At 36.6% G+C, this 12,976-nt stretch overlaps 1 protein-coding gene across 8 annotated transcripts in view; it reads left to right on the top strand.

Moving 5' to 3' along the window:
* Window positions 1-12,976, top strand: part of FBXW7 (F-box and WD repeat domain containing 7) — a 146,740-nt gene that overhangs the window by 18,032 nt on the left and 115,732 nt on the right. The window contains exons 1-3 of one of the 8 annotated variants that reach the window (XM_023755128.1): window positions 9,405-9,554; window positions 10,707-10,823; window positions 11,345-11,437. The exons of 1 other annotated variant lie outside the window; for it this stretch is intronic. The gene's annotated coding sequence lies outside the window, so the exon portion shown is untranslated. Of the gene's footprint in view, window positions 1-9,404; window positions 9,555-10,706; window positions 10,824-11,344; window positions 11,438-12,976 lie in introns of those variants that run through there. 6 more of the 8 variants (XR_002829676.1, XM_023755086.1, XM_023755137.1 and 3 more) reach the window with 6 other exon arrangements.

Genomic DNA, 12,976 nt, shown 5'->3' with positions numbered 1-12,976 from the left:
AAGTGATATTTAAGGATATAGCAAATCAAAACCTTATTATCCAAGATTATGAATTTCCAGTGATTATATTTTAATAACCTTTGTTTTCATTTTTATTCTATGCCTTTTTAAAAATAATTGTTTACAAAGGAAGTATAGGTCTAAAGCTTAAAGTAGAAGAGAACTAGTGTTGCAGAAACAAAAGTGAGACTCAGATGCTAAAGACTTTGTCTATATTCAAATTTTGCTGAGTGCTAGATTTTGTTTATATTCAAATTTCACCAGCTCCTCTACCTCTTTAACTATTCAGTATGTAGAGTGTTTTGTACAGAATCTGACACAGAAAAATACTGTCCTTCTCTAATATATGTTCTTTAACAAGTTTATGTTCTTGCCATGATACAAACACTGTTTCTTCCAATGACATTTAAAAACATTTATATTAATAAATATGTTAATAATTTGCTGTAGAAGAAATTTAGCATAAAATTACCATTATATATACTATTCAAAGCACTGTGTGAAGAAAGCTTTTCTTTTTTTATTATTTAAATACTTGCCCTTAATGTTTGCAGCCTTAGTGTTTCTTGAAAGATACATTACCAATATCATTCTGTACTTTACCCTGAATTCAGACACTTAAAACATTAATTATAGAATGCTGTAATATAATTTACAAAGTAGTGTTTGCAATATTTTATTATTCATTAGGTAACAAGTTTATCCACCCCTCCCCCTCAAATCCCTCTATGAACACTGATTAACATAAGTATGTTAGTATCATTTGAGATTTGGTCAAGGATGTGTCTAAATTTCATATGTATTGAAATGTTAAATAGTAGATAACCAACACATTAATCATTAATATAAGTTTCAGCAGAGTGGTGTACATTAAAGCTCTTTTGCAAAGGGCTGAGCAAATAGGAGGAAAAGAAGGGCATACCAGAAGTGTTGACTACTTAAAAAAAAGATTGATTATAAGAGATAGAAGGTACTATGATTATTCTGTATTTAAACATGTAAAATAAATAGGCAGTATACATTGTGACATTTTAGCCCCAGTGGAACTGCCTGTTCTTTTTTTAAAAGCCTACTTGTACTTGATTGAATCAGGCTTTGCCACTAATCTGTTTGATGACCTTGATCAAATTTATATATGAACATTTTTAAGGTTCCTTAAACACAGTCTTAAAATTTCCTTTAAAAAGAAATCAATTTGTTCATACTGGTGTGAGGTGTTATAATATTTGACATGGAAGGTATAGAAGTTGGAGTTAGGAAAGATAAAATTTCTTAAAGAATCAGTTTCTAGGAGGTAATGAAATGTCTCCTTTTACTTTTCATCTCTCTTTTTTTGTGTGTGTGTGGAGGAGGGGTGGAGAAGGGGGTGCATGTTTTTTTGCCAAGAGCACTGTTTTATCTTTTTGATATCCAATATTCTCTATATAGCATAATTATTTTGAATAATTATTCTAGTTCTTAAAAGAACAAATTTGGGATTATTTTCTGGCACTGACATTTTTCCCTGTGCTCTGTAACAAAGGTAATTTTGTTAAATAATTTATTTCAGTACCTAGCATATTTTTCAGTAATCTTTTTTTTTGAAAGGCAGCCTTTATGCTAGTAGTGCTTGCTCCAATACATGGTCCATCAGAAGCTGTTGGCTACGCAAAGTGGTCTGTGGTTTGATTGAATTCGGCACTTTCGAAGTGATGATTATATCAGAATTATTATAACAAACACTATGGAACCCTTAATTGGACCAGATGCTAAATTAAGTACTTCTATATTATGTCATTTATGAAATAGGTATCCTTGTTGTCATTTTTTAAGACAAGGGAACTGAGGCTCAAGAGAGGTTATATAACTTACCGTAAATCACACAGCTAGGAAATAGAACCAATTTTCAAAATTTTACTTAAAAAAATGTGTGTGTGTGTGTGTGTGTGTGTATACACACACACACATATATATGTATATATTATCCCAAAAAAATGTATACATACTCTTTGCATAATTATAAAGGCAGTATTTATTAAAATACCTTTCATTTTCAAAATGAAGCTATCAGTTGTTAAAGTGTGTATACATTTTTTTTGAACACCCTGTATATTTTAAAAACTTTGGTATAATACTGTACCTTAATATTCTTTTAAAGTATTTACACTTTTAATTAAGCAGTGACTACAGAGATGAAGCCAAGTTTTGGTCTGAAGACCTTATATGGTTACCTAATTTTTGTGTCTTGAGTAGGAAGTAACTGATGCATTCACCTCTTACTCAGCTATTTGGAATATGCTTTTTATTGTTGCTGTAATTATTCATATAAAGCACTTGTTCTCTGTTTGCAGTAATGTTTCTCAAAGTGTGGTTCAGAGATTACTTGCATCTGTGTCATTCAGGGTGGTAGTAAACATAAATCTATATCAGAACCCATTGACAGAGTCACTGGAATGGGAGCCAAGAATTTCATGCTCAAACAAGCCATATCATTCTTATGTGTACCAAATTTTGAGCATAATTGATGTTGATAATGTGCTTCTCTTTTACCTTTATGTATATGTTGTCCGTCAGCTTCCTTTTCTCTAAGAATTGGTTTACAAACCATAGATGATTTATAAAGTCATCTCTCAGACTGTTAAAAACAGGTTTGAGATGGAATGAGCAATCTCATACACTAATGGTGAAAATTAGATTGATAATGTAAATTCTCTTATGGCAGGTATTTTAAGAACTTGCTTAAGTAGTATTTAAAATGCTCGTAAACTTCAATCTAGTAAGCCTGCTTCTAAGAAGTTATTCTAAGGAAGTAACTCAGAGATTTACAGAAAGATTTAGGTATAAGGATTATTCCCACCAGAATAATTTGTAATGGTGAAAAACTAGAAATAATTCAGTTTCAAACATCAGGGAAATGGTTAAATTAGTTTATTATATCCATTTGTTTGAGCCACCATCTAGCCTTAAAACATTATATTGGGAAGATATTGAAAACTAGGAAAATGCTCATGATCCTATATAATAAAAGCATGATATGCTAAGTGTCCAACCGATAGGTCGACTGGTTGACCGCTTGACTAGTCGCTATGACACGCACTGACCACCAGGGGGCAGACGCTCTGACTGGTAGGTTAGCTTGTTGCTGGGATCCAGCTGATGGGGACTGGGCGAGACAGCCCCGATCACCAGGAGCCCTCCTAAGGTCCCTCCCCGCCGGCCTGCCAACCTCCCTTGGTCCCTCCCCAGCCAGCCCACCACCATCGGCCCTACCGGGACTGGGCGAGACAGCCCCGATCACCAGCATGGCCGAGGGACCCACCCGTGCACAAATTTGTGCACCGGGCCTCTAGTATAATATAAAGTCTCAGAAGAAGAATGTAAAATTGTACTTATATGTACATACACATATAGTCCATATGGTATTAGGTTGAAGCGTCTGAAATTGTCATTTTTGTAGATCAGGGAGTATCAGAATTTTTATGGAGTTTAACCTAAAGTGATATTGGTTTTGAAAATATGTATTTGTTGTACATAGTAGAGAGGGAGACTAAAAGGAGATACAGCAAATTTATTAAGTGATTATCTGTGGATGATGAGATTTTAGGTAATGTAAAATATTTCTTCTTTACATGTCTATATTCTTCAGAATTTCTAAGTCTACTATAATTGCAGCTTTGTCATTGGATCAAGATACTGTGAGAGTAGATTAATGTGACAGTTAAAATGAACATATAATAAGTGGGATCTTTTAGTGCCTAGATTGGACATGACTTAGAGTTTATGTAAGTTGAAAATAATGAAGAAAGTAATTGAGGAAGAAGTTACATGAAGCTGGAATAAGAAGAGAGTGACAGTGATGGAAAGTTGTGAGTTACGGATGTATCCTTTTCGTTTTTCTCATGCTTACACATTTATAAATTTCTTAACTTTTTAAATTTTTTCATCAATACATATAAGTTGTAAGCCTATAAAATCACAATTTTTGTTATAAAAACCTCAGAATTCTGATACTACGATATTTTGGCAAAAAAAAAAAAATGTTACTCTTTACCCCCAAAGAGTAAAAGTAAGTAAAAATCACAATGTTAACTTTGCAAAGATAAGGTCTAAGAATCCAATTGGTTTAATGTTGTGTGTGTGTTTTTTAAAGTAAGCATAAGAGCAAGAGCACAGTTTTGTAACATATTTTGTTTTTATATAGGAAATTATTTCCTAAATTTTGGAGTTGACTTGTTGAAGGCCATAGCAGTTCATCCTCTAGAGTACCTTTTAAAATTCATACCTTAGAATTGTATCTGTGATAAGTTTTAGATACATTTTCTCGTAACAAATAAGTCCTGGGTGCTGAAAATAAAGATTAGAAGTCATTGCCATACAGCCTTGCTTGGGACATATTTTATAATATTTACTTTTGCTTTCTCTTTTATTTTCATTCTATGACCAGAGCTTTATTAAATAGTGAAATGAAAAAAATATTGAATTTTATTTTAAAAATTTGTCTAGTTAGTTGGGACGACTCCCTTTCTACTTTAAGGCTTCACCTCATTTACATTGTTTTGCATCCAAGAATGAATGTTATACACTTGTGAATAGAAGGTGGTATGAACCATCAAGATCCAAATGACTTTTGATACAAAAGCAGATAGGATGTGATTTGGCACTGTGGAGATGGATTGTGAATGTTCACAGAAAGAGAGACAAGAGTGAGATTGAAGAAATCGAATCTTTAAGCAGAAGGGGAAAGATTAATGGAGCAAGTTTCTGGAGAAGGTGTAGGGATAACGTTTTGGAAATGATAGGGATCACTTTTTTGGTTTTTATCCTCACCCGAGGATATGTTAATTGACCCCTCCCCCACCTGCTCCCCATGGGCCCTGAATGGGAATCGAATTCGGGACCTTTAGGTGTTCGATGATGCTCCTACCAAATGAGCTACACCTGCCAGGGCAGGATCACTTTTTTCTTAAGAGACAAGTGAGAAGGAAGGAGGAGTAAAGAAACAGCACCTTTGAGATTGAGATATCGAAAACTGACAACAGCAAAGTTTTGAAAGCTTCACTCCTCTCAATAAGTGTAAACTCTAGTTGTTTGTAAACATTTTATGTGGGACTGTGTAGTTTTAATACAAGTTTTCTGTCTTATAGTTAGAAAATGTTCCTGACCAGTATTTTTATTTTAATAAGTTAACTTGCCATTTCCATCTTGAAAATTTTGCACAGAGGAGACATGTACCCAAGTGAAAGTTTTGGAAAACAAATCATCTAACTTTAGGCAATGAAGAAAGAAAAACAGACTTTCAGAGCTATTACTGAACTTTTGATAATCCCTGAGCCAGAATTTGATTCAGAATGTTATAGTAATTGGCAAAAAGAATAGAAGGTGGTATGAACCATCAAGATCCAAATGACTTTTGATACAAAAGCAGATAGGATGTGATTTGGCACTGTGGAGATGGATTACATTTATTTACCAGGTTGGTATCCTTGTTCTGTTCAAGATACCATTTTCTCCTTTGTTTTCCTGCCAGCTCCTATATCCATTCCTCCCATTTTTAAAGTGGTAGGCATAATTTACTAGCATTCCTAACTTTAGTGAGTTGATACTTCCAGAGGCATCTGTTTCAGAACATCATACAAAGTGCTTTAAAAATTCCTTAATGTAGCACAACATTTCAGGGAAATTTAATAACTTTCACTTTTTAATAAATGTATTACTAAAATTAAATTTTGATTAGTACTTCACATTCTTAAAATGCTAGGAATGTCTTAGGCACATGTTGCTGACTGATTTAAATGCTGAAGTGAATTTTTGTAATTTTTCATATTAGGAGAAAGAAATGTATTCTCTTTGTGATCAAGGTAGGTAGAGATTGCTTTCTCCTTAATTTGACATTTTCCTAAGGTAATTTCAAGTGTTCTATGCTATAAACCAAAACAGTCTGTCATAAGGGAAAAGCCTGTATCACTCTAATGAATGTCATCCTCCTTGTGGCATTAGTATAAAATTAGAAAACAGGAGAAACCAAGATGGCGGCATAGGTAAACACCAGAAATTGCTGCCTCGCACAACCACTTCAAAAATACAACTAAAAGACAAAACGGACATCATCCAGAACCACAGGAAGGCTGGCTGAGTGGAAATTCTACAACTAGAAGGAAAGAGAAAAACACACTGAGACTCAGAGGAGGTGCGGAAGTAAAGTGCAGAGGTACGGAGGCGCACGCAGAAAGGGCTGGCAGCTGAGGACGTGGCGCACGTGGAAAGGGCTGGAAACTGAGGACAGGGTTGTCTTTTTCAGTTGGGAGGGAGTCTCAAGCTCCTGACTGCTCTGAACTCCAGTTCTGGGCAAGTCTCTGGGGACCCAGACTCATACAGGAGAAACTGGACTGTCTGGCATCGGTCGGAACTCGAGGGCGGCTTTCTCTCAGAGGTACTTGCAGCAATTACTGGGACACTGAGAAGCGGGGTCTCTTAGGGCCTCTGAGGATCAGCCATAGCTGCTTGCTATGCCCTGTTGATCCCCAGAGACCCCGCCCCACCCAAGCTGTGCGCAGAGGCTTTTGCATATGAAAGGCCTGGCCCTTTGCAATCTGAAAATTACCTAACAAACTGCAGCTGGGTCAGAGAAACCCAGAACTTCCAAAAGAAGACCCAAGGCCCCACAGCAGCTTGCATTGCTTCACAGCTGGGCTCCTGCTGGGTAGCCTCCGGCAGAGGCTAAATTAGCGCCTCCTTAGAGATCCAAGAGCCAGTGTACCCAGTGGTCAGAGTGGGACCATCCAGATTACAACTCCTCAGATCCATAAGGGACACACTCAGGGGGCAGACTCAGTGAGCACCAAAGCCCCACGGAAGCAATCTTGCCCCAGAAGGGTGTCTCCAGCACAGAAGTTCCCCCACTGCAGACACAGCTGATTCTCACAGCCAATTGGCCAGGAGGTTAATTCCTCCCAGTGATACCTACAACAATCAAGGCTTAACTACAACAAGACTGTGCACAAAGTCCACAAAGGGGTGCACCAAGAGTGTCCACCTCAGGTAATTGGGGAGGCTGAGCCACTGGGCCCTATAGGACACCTAGCACAGAAAGCCACTCTATCAACACAGGGAAGCATAAAAAATGCGGAGACAAAGAAACAGATCACAAATGACAGAAATGGAGGAAAGCAAACTACTGGATATAGAGTTCAAAACCACACTTTTAAGGTTTTTCAAGAATTCTCTAGAAACCGCTGATAAACTTAGACCCTCAAGAAATCTAGTGAGACCCTCGAGGTTATGAAAAAGGACCAACTAGAAATTTAGCATACACTGACTGAAATAAAGAATATTATTCAGAGTTCCAACAGCAGACTAGAAGATCGCAAGAATCAAGTTAAAGATTTGAAATACAAAGAAGCAAAAACCACCCAACCGGAAAAACAAAAAGAAAAAAGAATCCAAAAATATGAAGATAGTGTAAGGAGCCTCTGGGACAACTTCAAGCGTACCAACATCCGAATTATGGGGGTGCCAGAAGAAGAGAGAGAGCAAGATATTGAAAACCTATTTGAAGAAATAATGACAGAAAACTTCCCCTACCTGGTGAAAGAAATAGACTTACAAGTCCAGGAAGCACAGAGAACCCCAAACAAAAGGAATCCAAAGAGGACTACACCAAGACACATCATAATTAAAATTCCAAGAGCAAAAGACAAAGAGAGAATCTTAAACGCAGCAAGAGAAAAACAGTCAGTTACCTACAAGGGAGTACCCATACGACTGTCAGTTGATTTCTCAACAGAAACTACGCAGGCCAGAAGGGAGTGCCAAGAAATATTCAAAGTGATGAATAGCAAGAAGTTACAACCAAGATTACTTTACCCAGCAAAGCTATCATTCAGAATTGAAGGTCAGATAAAGAGCTTCACAGATAAGAAAAAGCTAAAGGAGTTCATCACCACCAAACCAGTATTACATGAAATGCTGAAAGGTATCCTTTAAGAAGAGGAAGAAGAAGAAAAAGGTAAAGATACAAATTATGAACAACAAATACACATCTATCAACAAGTGAATCTAAAAATCAAGTGAATAAATAATCTGGTGAACAGAATAAACTGGTGAATATAATAGAATCAGGGGCATAGAAAGGGAGTGGACTGACTATTCTCGGGGGAGGGGGAAGGAGTGTGGGGGGTGCGGGAAGAGACTGGACAAAAATCGTACACCTATGGATGAGGACAGTTGGGGTGGGGTAAGGGCAGAGGGTGACGTGGGAACCGGGTGGAGGGGAGCTATGGGGGGGAAAAAAGAGGAACAACTGTAATAATCTGAACAATAAAGATTTAATTAAAAAAATTAAAAAACGACTCAAAATACTGGTTTTTAAAAGCACACAGTGTATGCTATAATTTAAATTTAATTTAGCAGAATTTTGAGGTGATATGTTTTACCTCTATTATTATAGTTTGTATTTTTAAATGTTATCTAATTTTTATTCATTTCTGATATTCCACTTCAACTTTTAAAATTAATATTTCTTAAAACAAAAACAAAAATGGGCAATATTTTGGTTTGACAAAGTAGTTCTTAAGTGTTTAGCAGCAATAAAGTTTCATAGTGCAGCTTGGTTTTACCCCATAATAGCAAATACTGAAGAAATTAGGCTGGGTTTAAATAAAGCAGGTGGTGGTGATGCTGGGTTTCCTTCACTACCACAGCACAGGTGGTCCTGTTATAAAGCAATATATGTATCTCTGGGAAAAACCTAAAGTTCTGCAAAATCACTCTAAAAATAGGAACAAGCCATTTATAACATATGCAGCTTTGTAATCTATGTACTAACAAAACCAGTAACAATTCTAATAAAAATATTAATAAAGCTAAGCATTTTTACCAAACATCAGTCATCCAGTTCTAGGATTTATGCCTTCTTTAATATGTAGATCCATGAGGGCATTCAATTCCACTTAAGATAAATTGTCAAAATTAAAAATTTTGATTCTTTATTAGTCATCCCTACCTCTAACCCCTTTTTTTAAAAAAAAAAAATAAACATGGAGCCCTAGCTGGTTTGGCTCAGTGGATAGAGCGCCAGTCTGCAGACTGAAGCGTCCCAGGTTCGATTCCAGTCAAGGGCACATGCCCGGGTTTCGGGCTCTATCCCCAGTAGGGGGTGTGCAGGAGGCTGCCGATCAATGATTCTCTCTCATCATTGATGTTTCTGTCTCTGTCCCTCTCCTTTCCTTTCTGAAATAAATAATAAATATATATATGGAGAAAATATTTCCACGGCTTCTTTATGTGTACTCACAGCTTGACCAGATAGTTTAACAATGTGGAAAGCCTAGCAGTTGTTAAAGCCATTAACCAGACTGTGCTTGCCCTCTTCTACAGGAGTTTCAGGGTTTTGTTTTGTTTTTTCCCCTTAGGGTCATCATGTATTAATAAGGCATTCTCTGGGAGAAATCTTGTCCCTGATGGCTTTAAAGCATTACTGGGATGGAGAAAATTCTTTGTGGACCAATGTGACTTTCACATTATACTGACCTCATCCTTTAATGATGAACAAATGAACTAAGCCCCATTACAGAAAGGTGTGTTGTAGAAAAATAGACTGTTGTCTCATTAATGCTTCATGCGTTGAGCTGTATTTGTGTATATTTATGTTGATTTTCTCCCCCCTGTGCTATTAGTGTCAAGCATCTCTTCCTTGTAGGGAGGAGAGTAGTGTGACAGAATAGTGTACCAGTAGAGTACTGTTTGTTTCTTACCCTTGTATGGCTTTATGTTTTAAAACAGGCCATGTTGATTATGACAGCTTTTATTAGAATTATTCTGTACTTCAAATCGTTTAGGTATTAATTTAGGCATTATCTTTACCATGTAGTTAAGAAAAGGGGTTTTGGAGTTAGGCAGACTTTGATCGAAGCAGATTTAGGTGACTGAGTTTTGGTTATGTGAGGATAATACTAATAATCTGGTAGGATTATTTTGAAGATTAAGAGATGATTTATATAAAAGTAGCAAAGTGATTGGCACATAGTAGATACTCAAATATTACTTCATTTTCTAATGATGAAATTTGAGATTGCAAAGATTACGGGACTTGCCCAAGGTTACCTGTATGTACAAAAGTCAGATTCACTAACTACCATATTCCTATCTTTAGTTTTATACAGAGAATGCAAAAGCTCAGTTTGAACCTAGCTATAGGTTCAGAAATGAAGTTGTAAAGATATATGCACATACTTGTGGGTGCACACATACACGTGGATTTTCTTACTGATTTACGTAAGGTGTATTCTTCCTTTGATGGATTAATATGTTTTACTTATTCATATTTTTTATTCAATTATTATGATGATAAAATATTGTTAGGGAAGCTCTTGATGTAAGTTTTTATTCTAATTAGACCAGTGCTGCTTTTGAGTGAAAAGTGCTGTACTTAAGTTTGTGTCAGCAGTTTAATTCATGCCTACTCGTACTTTTTCAACAGAATATATTTTCCTAGCTAAATGATAATACTCAGGCATTGGTAAATTCATTGTTTACTTTTACAAAAATACATGGCATCTCTCCAGGTCAAAATATACCAGGTTGCTTGTTTTATATTACTGTGTTATACTGATCATGTGCATTTTTCTTTAGGGTTAATTTATCAATGAAATTTGTTTGGTTAATATATGTGTGTTTTAGTAAAATTTCTACTTTTTAAGATGGTCATTATTTTATCCTTGTAATTATAGGTAAAAATACAGCAACAACTAGCACATAGTTGGTAATTCATTGTGACTTCCTGATTAATGAACCTTTGTTAAAAGTGGTAGGAAAAAATAGAGCATATGCCTCAAAAGAAACTCTATGTAAGTATGCTATAATGTACCAGGAGTTTTGAATTTCAGAAAAATACAATTGAATTTGTAATTCTAAAATGAGACACCAAAGAATTCTTCAGATTGCTGATTGAAATTAGATTATTTTGCAAATATGGCCTAGTATTTATGTACACACACATACTTACCTTAGTTTTTAAAGAGATATAAAAGTCTTGTATTTATATAGTAAAAGTGACATCCTGACACCTTATAGTTTGAATTCTAATGGCATCTTTGACCTTAGAAGAAATCCAGAGAAGCTTGTTCTGCAGCTGCACAAGTGAATTACTGTTTTGGACACTAGTTGTGTAATAGTGGAATGAAGAGGTGTCTAAAAATCATTTCACCAGCTTCAAGCTGTATGTTGTATTTCTAAATTTGTTGAATTTGTCAAACTTGGTGGGAGCAATGAGTCTGAATATTGTACTGAATAGTTTTCTTAGAACCATTAAGAATGCATCAGATATTTTAAAATACCTTCTGAAATTGTGTATTTCTGCTTTTTTAAGATGAACTGTGATTGGAATGAAAATGATTATTGAAAATAATCCAGATGACACTAACCCATTGCTGAGGAATCTTTAGGGGAGTTATTCTCACAGGTGTGCAGTGATCTCTCATTGTGGTTTTAATTTGTATTTTCCTAATGATTAGTGATGTTGTGTACCTTTTCATGTACCTGTTTGCCATTTGTATGTCGTCTTTGGAAAAATGTCTATTCAGTTCTCTTACCACTTTCTAATTGGATTGCTTTTCTGCTTTTGAATTATATGAGTTCTTTATATATTTTGGATATTATTAACTCAACAGATATGATTTGTAAATATATTCTCCCATTCTGTAGGTTACCTTTTCATTTTGTTGGTTTTCTTTGCTGAGTAGAAGCTTTTTAGTTTGATGCTGTCTCACTTGTTTATTTTTTCTTTTTGCCCCTTCTTTGGGGGGCAAAAAACAAAAAAAATTTTTTCCCAAACTTGTTTCAAGGGGTTTTCCCCCCCCCCCCCCCCCCCGTCGCCCCCCCCGCTGGCATGGCTCAGTGTTTGAGCATTGACCTATGAACCAGGAAGTCAGGGTTCAATTCCCGGTCAGGGCACATGCCTGGGTTGCAAGCTTGATCCCCCAGTGTGGGGTGTGCAGGAGGCAGCCAATCGATGATTCTCTCTCATCGTTGATGTTACTATCTCTCTCTCCCTCTCCCTTTCTCTCTGAAATCAATAAAAAGATGTATGTATTTAAAAAAAAAAAAGCTTACCCCCTAAGTTTTCTTCTAGGAGTTTTATGGTTTCAGGTCTTATGTTCATGTTTTTAATTCATTTCGAGTTGATTTTTGTATGTGGTATAAAGTAGGAATCCAGTTTCATTTTTTGGCATGTGGCTTTCCGGTTTTAGTGAAGAGACTGACCTCTTCCCACTGTACATTCTAACTGCTAGACTAGAGGGCTAGTTTCTAGGAGTCATTAGAGGGGGTTTTAGAGTGTCAGAATGTTCTGTTTTTGATCTAGATGCTGGCACTGTTCTGGGTGTGCTTATTATCCTATATAATAAAAGGCTAATATGCAAATCTCCCAAATGGTGGAAAGACTGGTCGCTATGACGTGCACTGACCACCAGGGGGCAGACGCTCAACGCAGGAGCTGCCCCCTGGTGGTCAGTGTGCTCCCACAGGGGGAGCACCGCTCAGCCAGAAGTCAGGCTCCCCAAGCGGGCCTAAGCTGGCAGTCGGACATCCCCAAGGGCTTTCGGACTACGAGAGGGCACAGGCTGGGCTGAGGGACCCCCCCCCCACTCCCGTGCATGAATTTCATGCACCGGACCTCTAGTATTCAAATAAAAAGGTAAGAAAATGAACAATAACGTTTCCCAGATTTGGTAAGAATAACTTGCATGTGCACAGAATTACTTGAAAGCGGCTTATTTTAAAAAATGCAGCTTGGGATTCAATTGACCTACAGTAGCTACACTTGGTTTCTGCATTTAACACCTCTTACTCACCCCAGCCCCTGTAATACTTTGATGCAACATTCTTTGAGAAAACACTTTTTTAATATTTTATTGATTTTTTACAGAGAGGAAGGGAGAGAGATAGAGAGTTAGAAACATCGATGAGAGAGAACATCGACAGCTGCTCCTGCACATCTCCC

The sequence above is a fragment of the Myotis lucifugus genome, unplaced genomic scaffold, assembly GCF_000147115.1.
Source record: "Myotis lucifugus unplaced genomic scaffold, Myoluc2.0 scaffold_1, whole genome shotgun sequence".
In the NCBI taxonomy this organism is placed as follows: domain Eukaryota; kingdom Metazoa; phylum Chordata; class Mammalia; order Chiroptera; family Vespertilionidae; genus Myotis; species Myotis lucifugus.
Note: the sequence above shows the minus strand (reverse complement) of the source record. Positions and strands in the feature narration are given on the sequence as shown.